Source organism: Giraffa tippelskirchi, chromosome X (genome assembly GCF_054371585.1).
Source record: "Giraffa tippelskirchi isolate mGirTip1 chromosome X, T2T-mGirTip1v1.2.pri, whole genome shotgun sequence".
Taxonomy (NCBI): Eukaryota; Metazoa; Chordata; class Mammalia; order Artiodactyla; family Giraffidae; genus Giraffa; species Giraffa tippelskirchi.
The window spans coordinates 21,488,023-21,511,276 of NC_137289.1; the positions used below are offsets into that span (position 1 = coordinate 21,488,023).

Here is a 23,254-nt window from a genome sequence, read left to right on the forward strand (position 1 = left end):
AAGGGATCAAGTAAAAATTGAAATCTGGAAAACAGAAGATGAGTGATAAAGTTGGGTACCTTTGTCCAATGGAAACCAAAAAGAAAATGTAGAAATATAACCAGGTTTCTCTGAATTGAGTCAAATACAAGTCAGCCATATTTCCTGGTGTCTGTCTGTTTATGGTGTCTTTTTCAGGTTCAAAGGGCAGAGGCAGAAGAATGGTTGAAACAAGATGTCTCTCTTCTGGGACAGCACTGCCATCGTGCGGAAACAGTTTGATCAGGCCAAAGCTGTGAGCTGCTCTTCCTTGCGAGGCCTAGCAGTGGAGGCCGGTCAGATCAACTTAGGAACAACAGAACCTGAACTCAAGCCTGGCCCTCAACCTTTTCTGTGTGATCTGGCAGGATCGGTGGACAGTCAGGTTCTAGGCTTAGTGTCTGATCAGTGAGGGCCCAGGACCACGGAGCCCTCCAGCTGCTGCCAGGAAGTCCAGTCACAGGAAGGAGGTAAGCGGGGCCTCAGTTTCCTAACATTGTGGTGGGCCTTAGAGCCAAGCACTGAAAATGGGGGCACTTGTCTTGTGAATCTGCCCTTTGTAGGGCCTGGGCCCATTGTGACAGGAGTGACAGAGTGCAATGGACTGGCCTAATGCCAAGTACCTTAAATAGGTGATGCCATTGACGAAGTTGAGGGTGACCAAAAGTCTAAATAAAGTACCATGGCTTGGAGCAAGAAGGACCTGTATGGAAGGAATGGGAATACACTGACTTGCTGGTTTGAGTCAGAATATTTTCTAGGAGCCTGCAGATGCTCAAGTGGATGAAAATCACAAATGTAGTGGAAGGCCTACATTGTCTGAACCCACCCACCAGCCGCGAACTTCTGTGTCTTTGCAGGTTCACTCTAACGCCCAGGGTCAATACCTTTGTCCTGACCTGACGCTGATGTTATCTCAGTTCTTGCTGGGGAGCGGTGCAAAGACCTGGCTTTGGGGTTGGTGTGTGCTAAGTCTCTTGAGTCATGTCAGACTCTGTGCGACGCTATGGACTGCAGCCTGCCAGGGAGGATAGCATTATTTCCTTCCTGTGCTTTAAGATGGAAAGCAAACTGCTGTACTTTACTTTATTTTGGGGGACTCCAAAATCACTGCAGATGGTGACTGCAGCCATGAAATTAAAAGACGCTTGCTCCTTGGAAGTAAAGCTATGAGCAACCTAGACAGCATATTAAAAAACAGAGACATTTCTTTGCCAACAAAGGTCCGTCTGGTCAAAGCAATGGTTTTTCTGGCAGGCATGCATGGATGTGAGAGTTGGAATATAAGGACAGGTGAGCATCAAAGCATTGATGCTTTTGAGCTGTGGTGTGGCAGGAGACTCTTGAGAGTCCCTTGGACTGCACAGAGATCCAACCAGTCCATCCTAAAGGAAATCTACCCCGAATATACATTGGAGGGACTGATGCTGAAGCTGAAACTCCTATATTTTGGTCGTCTGATACGAAGAACTGACTCACTTGACAAGACCTTGATAGCGGGAAAGACTGAAAGTGGGAAGAGAAGGGGATGACAGAGGATGAGATGGGTGGATGGCATCACTGACTCCATGGACATGAGTTGGAGCAAGCTCTGGGAGTTGGTGATGGAAAGGAAAGCCTGGCGTGCTGCAGTCCGTGGGGTTGCAAAGAGTTGGACACGACTGAGCTACTGAACTGACCTCTAGCTAAGGCCATTTATGAGATGGAAAATACTTGTTTTTTTCCAATTATATATGATGATAGTATGAGACAAAGTCACGTGTGCCATCTGATTGGAATTGATAGCCATGTAAGAGTGTATGATTACAAGTAGGGCATTGTCTGCATTCAGTCATGAGAAGTATCTGGGTCATCCTAGAGCTTCACCAAATGGCTTCTTCAACTCAACACACAAAGCCTAGAATATGAAGACTCCTGCAAATTTGGGAAGTGTGTGTGTTATTCCCTCACTTGTGCCTGACTCTTTGGACCCCACGGACTCTTTAGACCCACCAGGCTCCTCTTGTCCATTGAATTCTCCAGGCCAGAATACTGGAGTGCATAGCCAGGACCTTTTCCAGGGAATCTTCCTGACCCGTGGATCAAACCTGGGTCTCTTGCATTGCAGGCGGATGCTTTACCATCTGAGTGAGACAAGATAATAAACATGTGGCCTGTTGCCTAGGTTTGGCAAGTCCTTAGGTATAGTCAATTTCTTTTGTGTCTTACGCATGGATGCCAGAGGTTTGCCACTTGATGCCTCCAAACAGTTTGATAGTTTGAAAAAATGCTGGAGATAAAAAAAAAAAAAAGAAGGGATCAAGTAAAAATTGAAATCTGGAAAACAGAAGATGAGTGATAAAGTTGGGTACCTTTGTCCAATGGAAACCAAAAAGAAAATGTAGAAATATAACCAGGTTTCTCTGAATTGAGTCAAATACAAGTCAGCCATATTTCCTGGTGTCTGTCTGTTTATGGTGTCTTTTTCAGGTTCAAAGGGCAGAGGCAGAAGAATGGTTGAAACAAGATGTCTCTCTTCTGGGACAGCACTGCCATCGTGCGGAAACAGTTTGATCAGGCCAAAGCTGTGAGCTGCTCTTCCTTGCGAGGCCTAGCAGTGGAGGCCGGTCAGATCAACTTAGGAACAACAGAACCTGAACTCAAGCCTGGCCCTCAACCTTTTCTGTGTGATCTGGCAGGATCGGTGGACAGTCAGGTTCTAGGCTTAGTGTCTGATCAGTGAGGGCCCAGGACCACGGAGCCCTCCAGCTGCTGCCAGGAAGTCCAGTCACAGGAAGGAGGTAAGCGGGGCCTCAGTTTCCTAACATTGTGGTGGGCCTTAGAGCCAAGCACTGAAAATGGGGGCACTTGTCTTGTGAATCTGCCCTTTGTAGGGCCTGGGCCCATTGTGACAGGAGTGACAGAGTGCAATGGACTGGCCTAATGCCAAGTACCTTAAATAGGTGATGCCATTGACGAAGTTGAGGGTGACCAAAAGTCTAAATAAAGTACCATGGCTTGGAGCAAGAAGGACCTGTATGGAAGGAATGGGAATACACTGACTTGCTGGTTTGAGTCAGAATATTTTCTAGGAGCCTGCAGATGCTCAAGTGGATGAAAATCACAAATGTAGTGGAAGGCCTACATTGTCTGAACCCACCCACCAGCCGCGAACTTCTGTGTCTTTGCAGGTTCACTCTAACGCCCAGGGTCAATACCTTTGTCCTGACCTGACGCTGATGTTATCTCAGTTCTTGCAGGGGAGCGGGGCAAAGACCTGGCTTTGGGGTTGGTGTGTGCTAAGTCTCTTGAGTCATGTCAGACTCTGTGCGACGCTATGGACTGCAGCCTGCCAGGGAGGATAGCATTATTTCCTTCCTGTGCTTTAAGATGGAAAGCAAACTGCTGTACTTTACTTTATTTTGGGGGACTCCAAAATCACTGCAGATGGTGACTGCAGCCATGAAATTAAAAGACGCTTGCTCCTTGGAAGTAAAGCTATGAGCAACCTAGACAGCATATTAAAAAACAGAGACATTTCTTTGCCAACAAAGGTCCGTCTGGTCAAAGCAATGGTTTTTCTGGCAGGCATGCATGGATGTGAGAGTTGGAATATAAGGACAGGTGAGCATCAAAGCATTGATGCTTTTGAGCTGTGGTGTGGCAGGAGACTCTTGAGAGTCCCTTGGACTGCACAGAGATCCAACCAGTCCATCCTAAAGGAAATCTACCCCGAATATACATTGGAGGGACTGATGCTGAAGCTGAAACTCCTATATTTTGGTCGTCTGATACGAAGAACTGACTCACTTGACAAGACCTTGATAGCGGGAAAGACTGAAAGTGGGAAGAGAAGGGGATGACAGAGGATGAGATGGGTGGATGGCATCACTGACTCCACGGACATGAGTTGGAGCAAGCTCTGGGAGTTGGTGATGGAAAGGAAAGCCTGGCGTGCTGCAGTCCGTGGGGTTGCAAAGAGTTGGACACGACTGAGCTACTGAACTGAACTCTAGCTAAGGCCATTTATGAGATGGAAAATACTTGTTTTTTTCCAATTATATATGATGATAGTATGAGACAAAGTCACGTGTGCCATCTGATTGGAATTGATAGCCATGTAAGAGTGTATGATTACAAGTAGGGCATTGTCTGCATTCAGTCATGAGAAGTATCTGGGTCATCCTAGAGCTTCACCAAATGGCTTCTTCAACTCAACACACAAAGCCTAGAATATGAAGACTCCAGCAAATTTGGGAAGTGTGTGTGTTATTCCCTCAGTTGTGCCTGACTCTTTGGACCCCACGGACTCTTTAGACCCACCAGGCTCCTCTTGTCCATTGAATTCTCCAGGCCAGAATACTGGAGTGCATAGCCAGGACCTTTTCCAGGGAATCTTCCTGACCCGTGGATCAAACCTGGGTCTCTTGCATTGCAGGCGGATGCTTTACCATCTGAGTGAGACAAGATAATAAACATGTGGCCTGTTGCCTAGGTTTGGCAAGTCCTTAGGTATAGTCAATTTCTTTTGTGTCTTACGCATGGATGCCAGAGGTTTGCCACTTGATGCCTCCAAACAGTTTGATAGTTTGAAAAAATGCTGGAGATAAAAAAAAAAAAAAGAAGGGATCAAGTAAAAATTGAAATCTGGAAAACAGAAGATGAGTGATAAAGTTGGGTACCTTTGTCCAATGGAAACCAAAAAGAAAATGTAGAAATATAACCAGGTTTCTCTGAATTGAGTCAAATACAAGTCAGCCATATTTCCTGGTGTCTGTCTGTTTATGGTGTCTTTTTCAGGTTCAAAGGGCAGAGGCAGAAGAATGGTTGAAACAAGATGTCTCTCTTCTGGGACAGCACTGCCATCGTGCGGAAACAGTTTGATCAGGCCAAAGCTGTGAGCTGCTCTTCCTTGCGAGGCCTAGCAGTGGAGGCCGGTCAGATCAACTTAGGAACAACAGAACCTGAACTCAAGCCTGGCCCTCAACCTTTTCTGTGTGATCTGGCAGGATCGGTGGACAGTCAGGTTCTAGGCTTAGTGTCTGATCAGTGAGGGCCCAGGACCACGGAGCCCTCCAGCTGCTGCCAGGAAGTCCAGTCACAGGAAGGAGGTAAGCGGGGCCTCAGTTTCCTAACATTGTGGTGGGCCTTAGAGCCAAGCACTGAAAATGGGGGCACTTGTCTTGTGAATCTGCCCTTTGTAGGGCCTGGGCCCATTGTGACAGGAGTGACAGAGTGCAATGGACTGGCCTAATGCCAAGTACCTTAAATAGGTGATGCCATTGACGAAGTTGAGGGTGACCAAAAGTCTAAATAAAGTACCATGGCTTGGAGCAAGAAGGACCTGTATGGAAGGAATGGGAATACACTGACTTGCTGGTTTGAGTCAGAATATTTTCTAGGAGCCTGCAGATGCTCAAGTGGATGAAAATCACAAATGTAGTGGAAGGCCTACATTGTCTGAACCCACCCACCAGCCGCGAACTTCTGTGTCTTTGCAGGTTCACTCTAAAGCCCAGGGTCAATACCTTTGTCCTGACCTGACGCTGATGTTATCTCAGTTCTTGCAGGGGAGCGGGGCAAAGACCTGGCTTTGGGGTTGGTGTGTGCTAAGTCTCTTGAGTCATGTCAGACTCTGTGCGACGCTATGGACTGCAGCCTGCCAGGGAGGATAGCATTATTTCCTTCCTGTGCTTTAAGATGGAAAGCAAACTGCTGTACTTTACTTTATTTTGGGGGACTCCAAAATCACTGCAGATGGTGACTGCAGCCATGAAATTAAAAGACGCTTGCTCCTTGGAAGTAAAGCTATGAGCAACCTAGACAGCATATTAAAAAACAGAGACATTTCTTTGCCAACAAAGGTCCGTCTGGTCAAAGCAATGGTTTTTCTGGCAGGCATGCATGGATGTGAGAGTTGGAATATAAGGACAGGTGAGCATCAAAGCATTGATGCTTTTGAGCTGTGGTGTGGCAGGAGACTCTTGAGAGTCCCTTGGACTGCACAGAGATCCAACCAGTCCATCCTAAAGGAAATCTACCCCGAATATACATTGGAGGGACTCATGCTGAAGCTGAAACTCCTATATTTTGGTCGTCTGATACGAAGAACTGACTCACTTGACAAGACCTTGATAGCGGGAAAGACTGAAAGTGGGAAGAGAAGGGGATGACAGAGGATGAGATGGGTGGATGGCATCACTGACTCCACGGACATGAGTTGGAGCAAGCTCTGGGAGTTGGTGATGGAAAGGAAAGCCTGGCGTGCTGCAGTCCGTGGGGTTGCAAAGAGTTGGACACGACTGAGCTACTGAACTGAACTCTAGCTAAGGCCATTTATGAGATGGAAAATACTTGTTTTTTTCCAATTATATATGATGATAGTATGAGACAAAGTCACGTGTGCCATCTGATTGGAATTGATAGCCATGTAAGAGTGTATGATTACAAGTAGGGCATTGTCTGCATTCAGTCATGAGAAGTATCTGGGTCATCCTAGAGCTTCACCAAATGGCTTCTTCAACTCAACACACAAAGCCTAGAATATGAAGACTCCAGCAAATTTGGGAAGTGTGTGTGTTATTCCCTCAGTTGTGCCTGACTCTTTGGACCCCACGGACTCTTTAGACCCACCAGGCTCCTCTTGTCCATTGAATTCTCCAGGCCAGAATACTGGAGTGCATAGCCAGGACCTTTTCCAGGGAATCTTCCTGACCCGTGGATCAAACCTGGGTCTCTTGCATTGCAGGCGGATGCTTTACCATCTGAGTGAGACAAGATAATAAACATGTGGCCTGTTGCCTAGGTTTGGCAAGTCCTTAGGTATAGTCAATTTCTTTTGTGTCTTACGCATGGATGCCAGAGGTTTGCCACTTGATGCCTCCAAACAGTTTGATAGTTTGAAAAAATGCTGGAGATAAAAAAAAAAAAAGAAGGGATCAAGTAAAAATTGAAATCTGGAAAACAGAAGATGAGTGATAAAGTTGGGTACCTTTGTCCAATGGAAACCAAAAAGAAAATGTAGAAATATAACCAGGTTTCTCTGAATTGAGTCAAATACAAGTCAGCCATATTTCCTGGTGTCTGTCTGTTTATGGTGTCTTTTTCAGGTTCAAAGGGCAGAGGCAGAAGAATGGTTGAAACAAGATGTCTCTCTTCTGGGACAGCACTGCCATCGTGCGGAAACAGTTTGATCAGGCCAAAGCTGTGAGCTGCTCTTCCTTGCGAGGCCTAGCAGTGGAGGCCGGTCAGATCAACTTAGGAACAACAGAACCTGAACTCAAGCCTGGCCCTCAACCTTTTCTGTGTGATCTGGCAGGATCGGTGGACAGTCAGGTTCTAGGCTTAGTGTCTGATCAGTGAGGGCCCAGGACCACGGAGCCCTCCAGCTGCTGCCAGGAAGTCCAGTCACAGGAAGGAGGTAAGCGGGGCCTCAGTTTCCTAACATTGTGGTGGGCCTTAGAGCCAAGCACTGAAAATGGGGGCACTTGTCTTGTGAATCTGCCCTTTGTAGGGCCTGGGCCCATTGTGACAGGAGTGACAGAGTGCAATGGACTGGCCTAATGCCAAGTACCTTAAATAGGTGATGCCATTGACGAAGTTGAGGGTGACCAAAAGTCTAAATAAAGTACCATGGCTTGGAGCAAGAAGGACCTGTATGGAAGGAATGGGAATACACTGACTTGCTGGTTTGAGTCAGAATATTTTCTAGGAGCCTGCAGATGCTCAAGTGGATGAAAATCACAAATGTAGTGGAAGGCCTACATTGTCTGAACCCACCCACCAGCTGCGAACTTCTGTGTCTTTGCAGGTTCACTCTAAAGCCCAGGGTCAATACCTTTGTCCTGACCTGACGCTGATGTTATCTCAGTTCTTGCAGGGGAGCGGGGCAAAGACCTGGCTTTGGGGTTGGTGTGTGCTAAGTCTCTTGAGTCATGTCAGACTCTGTGCGACGCTATGGACTGCAGCCTGCCAGGGAGGATAGCATTATTTCCTTCCTGTGCTTTAAGATGGAAAGCAAACTGCTGTACTTTACTTTATTTGGGGGGACTCCAAAATCACTGCAGATGGTGACTGCAGCCATGAAATTAAAAGACGCTTGCTCCTTGGAAGTAAAGCTATGAGCAACCTAGACAGCATATTAAAAAACAGAGACATTTCTTTGCCAACAAAGGTCCGTCTGGTCAAAGCAATGGTTTTTCTGGCAGGCATGCATGGATGTGAGAGTTGGAATATAAGGACAGGTGAGCATCAAAGCATTGATGCTTTTGAGCTGTGGTGTGGCAGGAGACTCTTGAGAGTCCCTTGGACTGCACAGAGATCCAACCAGTCCATCCTAAAGGAAATCTACCCCGAATATACATTGGAGGGACTCATGCTGAAGCTGAAACTCCTATATTTTGGTCGTCTGATACGAAGAACTGACTCACTTGACAAGACCTTGATAGCGGGAAAGACTGAAAGTGGGAAGAGAAGGGGATGACAGAGGATGAGATGGGTGGATGGCATCACTGACTCCACGGACATGAGTTGGAGCAAGCTCTGGGAGTTGGTGATGGAAAGGAAAGCCTGGCGTGCTGCAGTCCGTGGGGTTGCAAAGAGTTGGACACGACTGAGCTACTGAACTGAACTCTAGCTAAGGCCATTTATGAGATGGAAAATACTTGTTTTTTTCCAATTATATATGATGATAGTATGAGACAAAGTCACGTGTGCCATCTGATTGGAATTGATAGCCATGTAAGAGTGTATGATTACAAGTAGGGCATTGTCTGCATTCAGTCATGAGAAGTATCTGGGTCATCCTAGAGCTTCACCAAATGGCTTCTTCAACTCAACACACAAAGCCTAGAATATGAAGACTCCAGCAAATTTGGGAAGTGTGTGTGTTATTCCCTCAGTTGTGCCTGACTCTTTGGACCCCACGGACTCTTTAGACCCACCAGGCTCCTCTTGTCCATTGAATTCTCCAGGCCAGAATACTGGAGTGCATAGCCAGGACCTTTTCCAGGGAATCTTCCTGACCCGTGGATCAAACCTGGGTCTCTTGCATTGCAGGCGGATGCTTTACCATCTGAGTGAGACAAGATAATAAACATGTGGCCTGTTGCCTAGGTTTGGCAAGTCCTTAGGTATAGTCAATTTCTTTTGTGTCTTACGCATGGATGCCAGAGGTTTGCCACTTGATGCCTCCAAACAGTTTGATAGTTTGAAAAAATGCTGGAGATAAAAAAAAAAAAAGAAGGGATCAAGTAAAAATTGAAATCTGGAAAACAGAAGATGAGTGATAAAGTTGGGTACCTTTGTCCAATGGAAACCAAAAAGAAAATGTAGAAATATAACCAGGTTTCTCTGAATTGAGTCAAATACAAGTCAGCCATATTTCCTGGTGTCTGTCTGTTTATGGTGTCTTTTTCAGGTTCAAAGGGCAGAGGCAGAAGAATGGTTGAAACAAGATGTCTCTCTTCTGGGACAGCACTGCCATCGTGCGGAAACAGTTTGATCAGGCCAAAGCTGTGAGCTGCTCTTCCTTGCGAGGCCTAGCAGTGGAGGCCGGTCAGATCAACTTAGGAACAACAGAACCTGAACTCAAGCCTGGCCCTCAACCTTTTCTGTGTGATCTGGCAGGATCGGTGGACAGTCAGGTTCTAGGCTTAGTGTCTGATCAGTGAGGGCCCAGGACCACGGAGCCCTCCAGCTGCTGCCAGGAAGTCCAGTCACAGGAAGGAGGTAAGCGGGGCCTCAGTTTCCTAACATTGTGGTGGGCCTTAGAGCCGAGCACTGAAAATGGGGGCACTTGTCTTGTGAATCTGCCCTTTGTAGGGCCTGGGCCCATTGTGACAGGAGTGACAGAGTGCAATGGACTGGCCTAATGCCAAGTACCTTAAATAGGTGATGCCATTGACGAAGTTGAGGGTGACCAAAAGTCTAAATAAAGTACCATGGCTTGGAGCAAGAAGGACCTGTATGGAAGGAATGGGAATACACTGACTTGCTGGTTTGAGTCAGAATATTTTCTAGGAGCCTGCAGATGCTCAAGTGGATGAAAATCACAAATGTAGTGGAAGGCCTACATTGTCTGAACCCACCCACCAGCTGCGAACTTCTGTGTCTTTGCAGGTTCACTCTAAAGCCCAGGGTCAATACCTTTGTCCTGACCTGACGCTGATGTTATCTCAGTTCTTGCAGGGGAGCGGGGCAAAGACCTGGCTTTGGGGTTGGTGTGTGCTAAGTCTCTTGAGTCATGTCAGACTCTGTGCGACGCTATGGACTGCAGCCTGCCAGGGAGGATAGCATTATTTCCTTCCTGTGCTTTAAGATGGAAAGCAAACTGCTGTACTTTACTTTATTTGGGGGGACTCCAAAATCACTGCAGATGGTGACTGCAGCCATGAAATTAAAAGACGCTTGCTCCTTGGAAGTAAAGCTATGAGCAACCTAGACAGCATATTAAAAAACAGAGACATTTCTTTGCCAACAAAGGTCCGTCTGGTCAAAGCAATGGTTTTTCTGGCAGGCATGCATGGATGTGACAGTTGGAATATAAGGACAGGTGAGCATCAAAGCATTGATGCTTTTGAGCTGTGGTGTGGCAGGAGACTCTTGAGAGTCCCTTGGACTGCACAGAGATCCAACCAGTCCATCCTAAACGAAATCTACCCCGAATATACATTGGAGGGACTGATGCTGAAGCTGAAACTCCTATATTTTGGTCATCTGATACGAAGAACTGACTCACTTGACAAGACCTTGATAGCGGGAAAGACTGAAAGTGGGAAGAGAAGGGGATGACAGAGGATGAGATGGGTGGATGGCATCACTGACTCCACGGACATGAGTTGGAGCAAGCTCTGGGAGTTGGTGATGGAAAGGAAAGCCTGGCGTGCTGCAGTCCGTGGGGTTGCAAAGAGTTGGACACGACTGAGCTACTGAAATGAACTCTAGCTAAGGCCATTTATGAAATGGAAAATACTTGTTTTTTTCCAATTATATATGATGATAGTATGAGACAAAGTCACGTGTGCCATCTGATTGGAATTGATAGCCATGTAAGAGTGTATGATTACAAGTAGGGCATTGTCTGCATTCAGTCATGAGAAGTATCTGGGTCATCCTAGAGCTTCACCAAATGGCTTCTTCAACTCAACACACAAAGCCTAGAATATGAAGACTCCAGCAAATTTGGGAAGTGTGTGTGTTATTCCCTCAGTTGTGCCTGACTCTTTGGACCCCACGGACTCTTTAGCCCCACCAGGCTCCTCTTGTCCATTGAATTCTCCAGGCCAGAATACTGGAGTGCATAGCCAGGACCTTTTCCAGGGAATCTTCCTGACCCGTGGATCAAACCTGGGTCTCTTGCATTGCAGGCGGATGCTTTACCATCTGAGTGAGACAAGATAATAAACATGTGGCCTGTTGCCTAGGTTTGGCAAGTCCTTAGGTATAGTCAATTTCTTTTGTGTCTTACGCATGGATGCCAGAGGTTTGCCACTTGATGCCTCCAAACAGTTTGATAGTTTGAAAAAATGCTGGAGATAAAAAAAAAAAAAGAAGGGATCAAGTAAAAATTGAAATCTGGAAAACAGAAGATGAGTGATAAAGTTGGGTACCTTTGTCCAATGGAAACCAAAAAGAAAATGTAGAAATATAACCAGGTTTCTCTGAATTGAGTCAAATACAAGTCAGCCATATTTCCTGGTGTCTGTCTGTTTATGGTGTCTTTTTCAGGTTCAAAGGGCAGAGGCAGAAGAATGGTTGAAACAAGATGTCTCTCTTCTGGGACAGCACTGCCATCGTGCGGAAACAGTTTGATCAGGCCAAAGCTGTGAGCTGCTCTTCCTTGCGAGGCCTAGCAGTGGAGGCCGGTCAGATCAACTTAGGAACAACAGAACCTGAACTCAAGCCTGGCCCTCAACCTTTTCTGTGTGATCTGGCAGGATCGGTGGACAGTCAGGTTCTAGGCTTAGTGTCTGATCAGTGAGGGCCCAGGACCACGGAGCCCTCCAGCTGCTGCCAGGAAGTCCAGTCACAGGAAGGAGGTAAGCGGGGCCTCAGTTTCCTAACATTGTGGTGGGCCTTAGAGCCGAGCACTGAAAATGGGGGCACTTGTCTTGTGAATCTGCCCTTTGTAGGGCCTGGGCCCATTGTGACAGGAGTGACAGAGTGCAATGGACTGGCCTAATGCCAAGTACCTTAAATAGGTGATGCCATTGACGAAGTTGAGGGTGACCAAAAGTCTAAATAAAGTACCATGGCTTGGAGCAAGAAGGACCTGTATGGAAGGAATGGGAATACACTGACTTGCTGGTTTGAGTCAGAATATTTTCTAGGAGCCTGCAGATGCTCAAGTGGATGAAAATCACAAATGTAGTGGAAGGCCTACATTGTCTGAACCCACCCACCAGCTGCGAACTTCTGTGTCTTTGCAGGTTCACTCTAAAGCCCAGGGTCAATACCTTTGTCCTGACCTGACGCTGATGTTATCTCAGTTCTTGCAGGGGAGCGGGGCAAAGACCTGGCTTTGGGGTTGGTGTGTGCTAAGTCTCTTGAGTCATGTCAGACTCTGTGCGACGCTATGGACTGCAGCCTGCCAGGGAGGATAGCATTATTTCCTTCCTGTGCTTTAAGATGGAAAGCAAACTGCTGTACTTTACTTTATTTTGGGGGACTCCAAAATCACTGCAGATGGTGACTGCAGCCATGAAATTAAAAGACGCTTGCTCCTTGGAAGTAAAGCTATGAGCAACCTAGACAGCATATTAAAAAACAGAGACATTTCTTTGCCAACAAAGGTCCGTCTGGTCAAAGCAATGGTTTTTCTGGCAGGCATGCATGGATGTGAGAGTTGGAATATAAGGACAGGTGAGCATCAAAGCATTGATGCTTTTGAGCTGTGGTGTGGCAGGAGACTCTTGAGAGTCCCTTGGACTGCACAGAGATCCAACCAGTCCATCCTAAAGGAAATCTACCCCGAATATACATTGGAGGGACTCATGCTGAAGCTGAAACTCCTATATTTTGGTCGTCTGATACGAAGAACTGACTCACTTGACAAGACCTTGATAGCGGGAAAGACTGAAAGTGGGAAGAGAAGGGGATGACAGAGGATGAGATGGGTGGATGGCATCACTGACTCCACGGACATGAGTTGGAGCAAGCTCTGGGAGTTGGTGATGGAAAGGAAAGCCTGGCGTGCTGCAGTCCGTGGGGTTGCAAAGAGTTGGACACGACTGAGCTACTGAACTGAACTCTAGCTAAGGCCATTTATGAGATGGAAAATACTTGTTTTTTTCCAATTATATATGATGATAGTATGAGACAAAGTCACGTGTGCCATCTGATTGGAATTGATAGCCATGTAAGAGTGTATGATTACAAGTAGGGCATTGTCTGCATTCAGTCATGAGAAGTATCTGGGTCATCCTAGAGCTTCACCAAATGGCTTCTTCAACTCAACACACAAAGCCTAGAATATGAAGACTCCAGCAAATTTGGGAAGTGTGTGTGTTATTCCCTCAGTTGTGCCTGACTCTTTGGACCCCACGGACTCTTTAGCCCCACCAGGCTCCTCTTGTCCATTGAATTCTCCAGGCCAGAATACTGGAGTGCATAGCCAGGACCTTTTCCAGGGAATCTTCCTGACCCGTGGATCAAACCTGGGTCTCTTGCATTGCAGGCGGATGCTTTACCATCTGAGTGAGACAAGATAATAAACATGTGGCCTGTTGCCTAGGTTTGGCAAGTCCTTAGGTATAGTCAATTTCTTTTGTGTCTTACGCATGGATGCCAGAGGTTTGCCACTTGATGCCTCCAAACAGTTTGATAGTTTGAAAAAATGCTGGAGATAAAAAAAAAAAAAGAAGGGATCAAGTAAAAATTGAAATCTGGAAAACAGAAGATGAGTGATAAAGTTGGGTACCTTTGTCCAATGGAAACCAAAAAGAAAATGTAGAAATATAACCAGGTTTCTCTGAATTGAGTCAAATACAAGTCAGCCATATTTCCTGGTGTCTGTCTGTTTATGGTGTCTTTTTCAGGTTCAAAGGGCAGAGGCAGAAGAATGGTTGAAACAAGATGTCTCTCTTCTGGGACAGCACTGCCATCGTGCGGAAACAGTTTGATCAGGCCAAAGCTGTGAGCTGCTCTTCCTTGCGAGGCCTAGCAGTGGAGGCCGGTCAGATCAACTTAGGAACAACAGAACCTGAACTCAAGCCTGGCCCTCAACCTTTTCTGTGTGATCTGGCAGGATCGGTGGACAGTCAGGTTCTAGGCTTAGTGTCTGATCAGTGAGGGCCCAGGACCACGGAGCCCTCCAGCTGCTGCCAGGAAGTCCAGTCACAGGAAGGAGGTAAGCGGGGCCTCAGTTTCCTAACATTGTGGTGGGCCTTAGAGCCGAGCACTGAAAATGGGGGCACTTGTCTTGTGAATCTGCCCTTTGTAGGGCCTGGGCCCATTGTGACAGGAGTGACAGAGTGCAATGGACTGGCCTAATGCCAAGTACCTTAAATAGGTGATGCCATTGACGAAGTTGAGGGTGACCAAAAGTCTAAATAAAGTACCATGGCTTGGAGCAAGAAGGACCTGTATGGAAGGAATGGGAATACACTGACTTGCTGGTTTGAGTCAGAATATTTTCTAGGAGCCTGCAGATGCTCAAGTGGATGAAAATCACAAATGTAGTGGAAGGCCTACATTGTCTGAACCCACCCACCAGCTGCGAACTTCTGTGTCTTTGCAGGTTCACTCTAAAGCCCAGGGTCAATACCTTTGTCCTGACCTGACGCTGATGTTATCTCAGTTCTTGCAGGGGAGCGGGGCAAAGACCTGGCTTTGGGGTTGGTGTGTGCTAAGTCTCTTGAGTCATGTCAGACTCTGTGCGACGCTATGGACTGCAGCCTGCCAGGGAGGATAGCATTATTTCCTTCCTGTGCTTTAAGATGGAAAGCAAACTGCTGTACTTTACTTTATTTTGGGGGACTCCAAAATCACTGCAGATGGTGACTGCAGCCATGAAATTAAAAGACGCTTGCTCCTTGGAAGTAAAGCTATGAGCAACCTAGACAGCATATTAAAAAACAGAGACATTTCTTTGCCAACAAAGGTCCGTCTGGTCAAAGCAATGGTTTTTCTGGCAGGCATGCATGGATGTGAGAGTTGGAATATAAGGACAGGTGAGCATCAAAGCATTGATGCTTTTGAGCTGTGGTGTGGCAGGAGACTCTTGAGAGTCCCTTGGACTGCACAGAGATCCAACCAGTCCATCCTAAAGGAAATCTACCCCGAATATACATTGGAGGGACTGATGCTGAAGCTGAAACTCCTATATTTTGGTCGTCTGATACGAAGAACTGACTCACTTGACAAGACCTTGATAGCGGGAAAGACTGAAAGTGGGAAGAGAAGGGGATGACAGAGGATGAGATGGGTGGATGGCATCACTGACTCCACGGACATGAGTTGGAGCAAGCTCTGGGAGTTGGTGATGGAAAGGAAAGCCTGGCGTGCTGCAGTCCGTGGGGTTGCAAAGAGTTGGACACGACTGAGCTACTGAACTGAACTCTAGCTAAGGCCATTTATGAGATGGAAAATACTTGTTTTTTTCCAATTATATATGATGATAGTATGAGACAAAGTCACGTGTGCCATCTGATTGGAATTGATAGCCATGTAAGAGTGTATGATTACAAGTAGGGCATTGTCTGCATTCAGTCATGAGAAGTATCTGGGTCACCCTAGAGCTTCACCAAATGGCTTCTTCAACTCAACACACAAAGCCTAGAATATGAAGACTCCAGCAAATTTGGGAAGTGTGTGTGTTATTCCCTCAGTTGTGCCTGACTCTTTGGACCCCACGGACTCTTTAGACCCACCAGGCTCCTCTTGTCCATTGAATTCTCCAGGCCAGAATACTGGAGTGCATAGCCAGGACCTTTTCCAGGGAATCTTCCTGACCCGTGGATCAAACCTGGGTCTCTTGCATTGCAGGCGGATGCTTTACCATCTGAGTGAGACAAGATAATAAACATGTGGCCTGTTGCCTAGGTTTGGCAAGTCCTTAGGTATAGTCAATTTCTTTTGTGTCTTACGCATGGATGCCAGAGGTTTGCCACTTGATGCCTCCAAACAGTTGGATAGTTTGAAAAAATGCTGGAGATAAAAAAGAAAAAAGAAGGGATCAAGTAAAAATTGAAATCTGGAAAACAGAAGATGAGTGATAAAGTTGGGTACCTTTGTCCAATGGAAACCAAAAAGAAAATGTAGAAATATAACCAGGTTTCTCTGAATTGAGTCAAATACAAGTCAGCCATATTTCCTGGTGTCTGTCTGTTTATGGTGTCTTTTTCAGGTTCAAAGGGCAGAGGCAGAAGAATGGTTGAAACAAGATGTCTCTCTTCTGGGACAGCACTGCCATCGTGCGGAAACAGTTTGATCAGGCCAAAGCTGTGAGCTGCTCTTCCTTGCGAGGCCTAGCAGTGGAGGCCGGTCAGATCAACTTAGGAACAACAGAACCTGAACTCAAGCCTGGCCCTCAACCTTTTCTGTGTGATCTGGCAGGATCGGTGGACAGTCAGGTTCTAGGCTTAGTCTCTGATCAGTGAGGGCCCAGGACCACGGAGCCCTCCAGCTGCTGCCAGGAAGTCCAGTCACAGGAAGGAGGTAAGCGGGGCCTCAGTTTCCTAACATTGTGGTGGGCCTTAGAGCCAAGCACTGAAAATGGGGGCACTTGTCTTGTGAATCTGCCCTTTGTAGGGCCTGGGCCCATTGTGACAGGAGTGACAGAGTGCAATGGACTGGCCTAATGCCAAGTACCTTAAATAGGTGATGCCATTGACGAAGTTGAGGGTGACCAAAAGTCTAAATAAAGTACCATGGCTTGGAGCAAGAAGGACCTGTATGGAAGGAATGGGAATACACTGACTTGCTGGTTTGAGTCAGAATATTTTCTAGGAGCCTGCAGATGCTCAAGTGGATGAAAATCACAAATGTAGTGGAAGGCCTACATTGTCTGAACCCACCCACCAGCTGCGAACTTCTGTGTCTTTGCAGGTTCACTCTAAAGCCCAGGGTCAATACCTTTGTCCTGACCTGACGCTGATGTTATCTCAGTTCTTGCAGGGGAGCGGGGCAAAGACCTGGCTTTGGGGTTGGTGTGTGCTAAGTCTCTTGAGTCATGTCAGACTCTGTGCGACGCTATGGACTGCAGCCTGCCAGGGAGGATAGCATTATTTCCTTCCTGTGCTTTAAGATGGAAAGCAAACTGCTGTACTTTACTTTATTTTGGGGGACTCCAAAATCACTGCAGATGGTGACTGCAGCCATGAAATTAAAAGACGCTTGCTCCTTGGAAGTAAAGCTATGAGCAACCTAGACAGCATATTAAAAAACAGAGACATTTCTTTGCCAACAAAGGTCCGTCTGGTCAAAGCAATGGTTTTTCTGGCAGGCATGCATGGATGTGAGAGTTGGAATATAAGGACAGGTGAGCATCAAAGCATTGATGCTTTTGAGCTGTGGTGTGGCAGGAGACTCTTGAGAGTCCCTTGGACTGCACAGAGATCCAACCAGTCCATCCTAAAGGAAATCTACCCCGAATATACATTGGAGGGACTCATGCTGAAGCTGAAACTCCTATATTTTGGTCGTCTGATACGAAGAACTGACTCACTTGACAAGACCTTGATAGCGGGAAAGACTGAAAGTGGGAAGAGAAGGGGATGACAGAGGATGAGATGGGTGGATGGCATCACTGACTCCACGGACATGAGTTGGAGCAAGCTCTGGGAGTTGGTGATGGAAAGGAAAGCCTGGCGTGCTGCAGTCCGTGGGGTTGCAAAGAGTTGGACACGACTGAGCTACTGAACTGAACTCTAGCTAAGGCCATTTATGAGATGGAAAATACTTGTTTTTTTCCAATTATATATGATGATAGTATGAGACAAAGTCACGTGTGCCATCTGATTGGAATTGATAGCCATGTAAGAGTGTATGATTACAAGTAGGGCATTGTCTGCATTCAGTCATGAGAAGTATCTGGGTCACCCTAGAGCTTCACCAAATGGCTTCTTCAACTCAACACACAAAGCCTAGAATATGAAGACTCCAGCAAATTTGGGAAGTGTGTGTGTTATTCCCTCAGTTGTGCCTGACTCTTTGGACCCCACGGACTCTTTAGACCCACCAGGCTCCTCTTGTCCATTGAATTCTCCAGGCCAGAATACTGGAGTGCATAGCCAGGACCTTTTCCAGGGAATCTTCCTGACCCGTGGATCAAACCTGGGTCTCTTGCATTGCAGGCGGATGCTTTACCATCTGAGTGAGACAAGATAATAAACATGTGGCCTGTTGCCTAGGTTTGGCAAGTCCTTAGGTATAGTCAATTTCTTTTGTGTCTTACGCATGGATGCCAGAGGTTTGCCACTTGATGCCTCCAAACAGTTGGATAGTTTGAAAAAATGCTGGAGATAAAAAAAAAAAAAGAAGGGATCAAGTAAAAATTGAAATCTGGAAAACAGAAGATGAGTGATAAAGTTGGGTACCTTTGTCCAATGGAAACCAAAAAGAAAATGTAGAAATATAACCAGGTTTCTCTGAATTGAGTCAAATACAAGTCAGCCATATTTCCTGGTGTCTGTCTGTTTATGGTGTCTTTTTCAGGTTCAAAGGGCAGAGGCAGAAGAATGGTTGAAACAAGATGTCTCTCTTCTGGGACAGCACTGCCATCGTGCGGAAACAGTTTGATCAGGCCAAAGCTGTGAGCTGCTCTTCCTTGCGAGGCCTAGCAGTGGAGGCCGGTCAGATCAACTTAGGAACAACAGAACCTGAACTCAAGCCTGGCCCTCAACCTTTTCTGTGTGATCTGGCAGGATCGGTGGACAGTCAGGTTCTAGGCTTAGTCTCTGATCAGTGAGGGCCCAGGACCACGGAGCCCTCCAGCTGCTGCCAGGAAGTCCAGTCACAGGAAGGAGGTAAGCGGGGCCTCAGTTTCCTAACATTGTGGTGGGCCTTAGAGCCAAGCACTGAAAATGGGGGCACTTGTCTTGTGAATCTGCCCTTTGTAGGGCCTGGGCCCATTGTGACAGGAGTGACAGAGTGCAATGGACTGGCCTAATGCCAAGTACCTTAAATAGGTGATGCCATTGACGAAGTTGAGGGTGACCAAAAGTCTAAATAAAGTACCATGGCTTGGAGCAAGAAGGACCTGTATGGAAGGAATGGGAATACACTGACTTGCTGGTTTGAGTCAGAATATTTTCTAGGAGCCTGCAGATGCTCAAGTGGATGAAAATCACAAATGTAGTGGAAGGCCTACATTGTCTGAACCCACCCACCAGCTGCGAACTTCTGTGTCTTTGCAGGTTCACTCTAAAGCCCAGGGTCAATACCTTTGTCCTGACCTGACGCTGATGTTATCTCAGTTCTTGCAGGGGAGCGGGGCAAAGACCTGGCTTTGGGGTTGGTGTGTGCTAAGTCTCTTGAGTCATGTCAGACTCTGTGCGACGCTATGGACTGCAGCCTGCCAGGGAGGATAGCATTATTTCCTTCCTGTGCTTTAAGATGGAAAGCAAACTGCTGTACTTTACTTTATTTTGGGGGACTCCAAAATCACTGCAGATGGTGACTGCAGCCATGAAATTAAAAGACGCTTGCTCCTTGGAAGTAAAGCTATGAGCAACCTAGACAGCATATTAAAAAACAGAGACATTTCTTTGCCAACAAAGGTCCGTCTGGTCAAAGCAATGGTTTTTCTGGCAGGCATGCATGGATGTGAGAGTTGGAATATAAGGACAGGTGAGCATCAAAGCATTGATGCTTTTGAGCTGTGGTGTGGCAGGAGACTCTTGAGAGTCCCTTGGACTGCACAGAGATCCAACCAGTCCATCCTAAAGGAAATCTACCCCGAATATACATTGGAGGGACTGATGCTGAAGCTGAAACTCCTATATTTTGGTCGTCTGATACGAAGAACTGACTCACTTGACAAGACCTTGATAGCGGGAAAGACTGAAAGTGGGAAGAGAAGGGGATGACAGAGGATGAGATGGGTGGATGGCATCACTGACTCCACGGACATGAGTTGGAGCAAGCTCTGGGAGTTGGTGATGGAAAGGAAAGCCTGGCGTGCTGCAGTCCGTGGGGTTGCAAAGAGTTGGACACGACTGAGCTACTGAACTGAACTCTAGCTAAGGCCATTTATGAGATGGAAAATACTTGTTTTTTTCCAATTATATATGATGATAGTATGAGACAAAGTCACGTGTGCCATCTGATTGGAATTGATAGCCATGTAAGAGTGTATGATTACAAGTAGGGCATTGTCTGCATTCAGTCATGAGAAGTATCTGGGTCACCCTAGAGCTTCACCAAATGGCTTCTTCAACTCAACACACAAAGCCTAGAATATGAAGACTCCAGCAAATTTGGGAAGTGTGTGTGTTATTCCCTCAGTTGTGCCTGACTCTTTGGACCCCACGGACTCTTTAGACCCACCAGGCTCCTCTTGTCCATTGAATTCTCCAGGCCAGAATACTGGAGTGCATAGCCAGGACCTTTTCCAGGGAATCTTCCTGACCCGTGGATCAAACCTGGGTCTCTTGCATTGCAGGCGGATGCTTTACCATCTGAGTGAGACAAGATAATAAACATGTGGCCTGTTGCCTAGGTTTGGCAAGTCCTTAGGTATAGTCAATTTCTTTTGTGTCTTACGCATGGATGCCAGAGGTTTGCCACTTGATGCCTCCAAACAGTTGGATAGTTTGAAAAAATGCTGGAGATAAAAAAAAAAAAAGAAGGGATCAAGTAAAAATTGAAATCTGGAAAACAGAAGATGAGTGATAAAGTTGGGTACCTTTGTCCAATGGAAACCAAAAAGAAAATGTAGAAATATAACCAGGTTTCTCTGAATTGAGTCAAATACAAGTCAGCCATATTTCCTGGTGTCTGTCTGTTTATGGTGTCTTTTTCAGGTTCAAAGGGCAGAGGCAGAAGAATGGTTGAAACAAGATGTCTCTCTTCTGGGACAGCACTGCCATCGTGCGGAAACAGTTTGATCAGGCCAAAGCTGTGAGCTGCTCTTCCTTGCGAGGCCTAGCAGTGGAGGCCGGTCAGATCAACTTAGGAACAACAGAACCTGAACTCAAGCCTGGCCCTCAACCTTTTCTGTGTGATCTGGCAGGATCGGTGGACAGTCAGGTTCTAGGCTTAGTGTCTGATCAGTGAGGGCCCAGGACCACGGAGCCCTCCAGCTGCTGCCAGGAAGTCCAGTCACAGGAAGGAGGTAAGCGGGGCCTCAGTTTCCTAACATTGTGGTGGGCCTTAGAGCCAAGCACTGAAAATGGGGGCACTTGTCTTGTGAATCTGCCCTTTGTAGGGCCTGGGCCCATTGTGACAGGAGTGACAGAGTGCAATGGACTGGCCTAATGCCAAGTACCTTAAATAGGTGATGCCATTGACGAAGTTGAGGGTGACCAAAAGTCTAAATAAAGTACCATGGCTTGGAGCAAGAAGGACCTGTATGGAAGGAATGGGAATACACTGACTTGCTGGTTTGAGTCAGAATATTTTCTAGGAGCCTGCAGATGCTCAAGTGGATGAAAATCACAAATGTAGTGGAAGGCCTACATTGTCTGAACCCACCCACCAGCTGCGAACTTCTGTGTCTTTGCAGGTTCACTCTAAAGCCCAGGGTCAATACCTTTGTCCTGACCTGACGCTGATGTTATCTCAGTTCTTGCAGGGGAGCGGGGCAAAGACCTGGCTTTGGGGTTGGTGTGTGCTAAGTCTCTTGAGTCATGTCAGACTCTGTGCGACGCTATGGACTGCAGCCTGCCAGGGAGGATAGCATTATTTCCTTCCTGTGCTTTAAGATGGAAAGCAAACTGCTGTACTTTACTTTATTTTGGGGGACTCCAAAATCACTGCAGATGGTGACTGCAGCCATGAAATTAAAAGACGCTTGCTCCTTGGAAGTAAAGCTATGAGCAACCTAGACAGCATATTAAAAAACAGAGACATTTCTTTGCCAACAAAGGTCCGTCTGGTCAAAGCAATGGTTTTTCTGGCAGGCATGCATGGATGTGAGAGTTGGAATATAAGGACAGGTGAGCATCAAAGCATTGATGCTTTTGAGCTGTGGTGTGGCAGGAGACTCTTGAGAGTCCCTTGGACTGCACAGAGATCCAACCAGTCCATCCTAAAGGAAATCTACCCCGAATATACATTGGAGGGACTGATGCTGAAGCTGAAACTCCTATATTTTGGTCGTCTGATACGAAGAACTGACTCACTTGACAAGACCTTGATAGCGGGAAAGACTGAAAGTGGGAAGAGAAGGGGATGACAGAGGATGAGATGGGTGGATGGCATCACTGACTCCACGGACATGAGTTGGAGCAAGCTCTGGGAGTTGGTGATGGAAAGGAAAGCCTGGCGTGCTGCAGTCCGTGGGGTTGCAAAGAGTTGGACACGACTGAGCTACTGAACTGAACTCTAGCTAAGGCCATTTATGAGATGGAAAATACTTGTTTTTTTCCAATTATATATGATGATAGTATGAGACAAAGTCACGTGTGCCATCTGATTGGAATTGATAGCCATGTAAGAGTGTATGATTACAAGTAGGGCATTGTCTGCATTCAGTCATGAGAAGTATCTGGGTCACCCTAGAGCTTCACCAAATGGCTTCTTCAACTCAACACACAAAGCCTAGAATATGAAGACTCCAGCAATTTTGGGAAGTGTGTGTGTTATTCCCTCAGTTGTGCCTGACTCTTTGGACCCCACGGACTCTTTAGACCCACCAGGCTCCTCTTGTCCATTGAATTCTCCAGGCCAGAATACTGGAGTGCATAGCCAGGACCTTTTCCAGGGAATCTTCCTGACCCGTGGATCAAACCTGGGTCTCTTGCATTGCAGGCGGATGCTTTACCATCTGAGTGAGACAAGATAATAAACATGTGGCCTGTTGCCTAGGTTTGGCAAGTCCTTAGGTATAGTCAATTTCTTTTGTGTCTTACGCATGGATGCCAGAGGTTTGCCACTTGATGCCTCCAAACAGTTTGATAGTTTGAAAAAATGCTGGAGATAAAAAAAAAAAAAGAAGGGATCAAGTAAAAATTGAAATCTGGAAAACAGAAGATGAGTGATAAAGTTGGGTACCTTTGTCCAATGGAAACCAAAAAGAAAATGTAGAAATATAACCAGGTTTCTCTGAATTGAGTCAAATACAAGTCAGCCATATTTCCTGGTGTCTGTCTGTTTA

General features: G+C 46.5%; 1 long non-coding RNA gene across 1 annotated transcript in view; it reads left to right on the plus strand.

Moving 5' to 3' along the window:
- LOC145536975 (uncharacterized) overlaps positions 1 to 23,254 on the plus strand; it is a 411,144-nt gene that overhangs the window by 323,297 nt on the left and 64,593 nt on the right. The window contains exons 141-150 of the long non-coding RNA XR_014076109.1: positions 178 to 488; positions 2,488 to 2,798; positions 4,798 to 5,108; positions 7,107 to 7,417; positions 9,416 to 9,726; positions 11,725 to 12,035; positions 14,034 to 14,344; positions 16,343 to 16,653; positions 18,652 to 18,962; positions 20,961 to 21,271. This is a non-coding gene — a long non-coding RNA (uncharacterized LOC145536975). The remainder of the gene's footprint in view (positions 1 to 177; positions 489 to 2,487; positions 2,799 to 4,797; positions 5,109 to 7,106; positions 7,418 to 9,415; positions 9,727 to 11,724; positions 12,036 to 14,033; positions 14,345 to 16,342; positions 16,654 to 18,651; positions 18,963 to 20,960; positions 21,272 to 23,254) is intronic.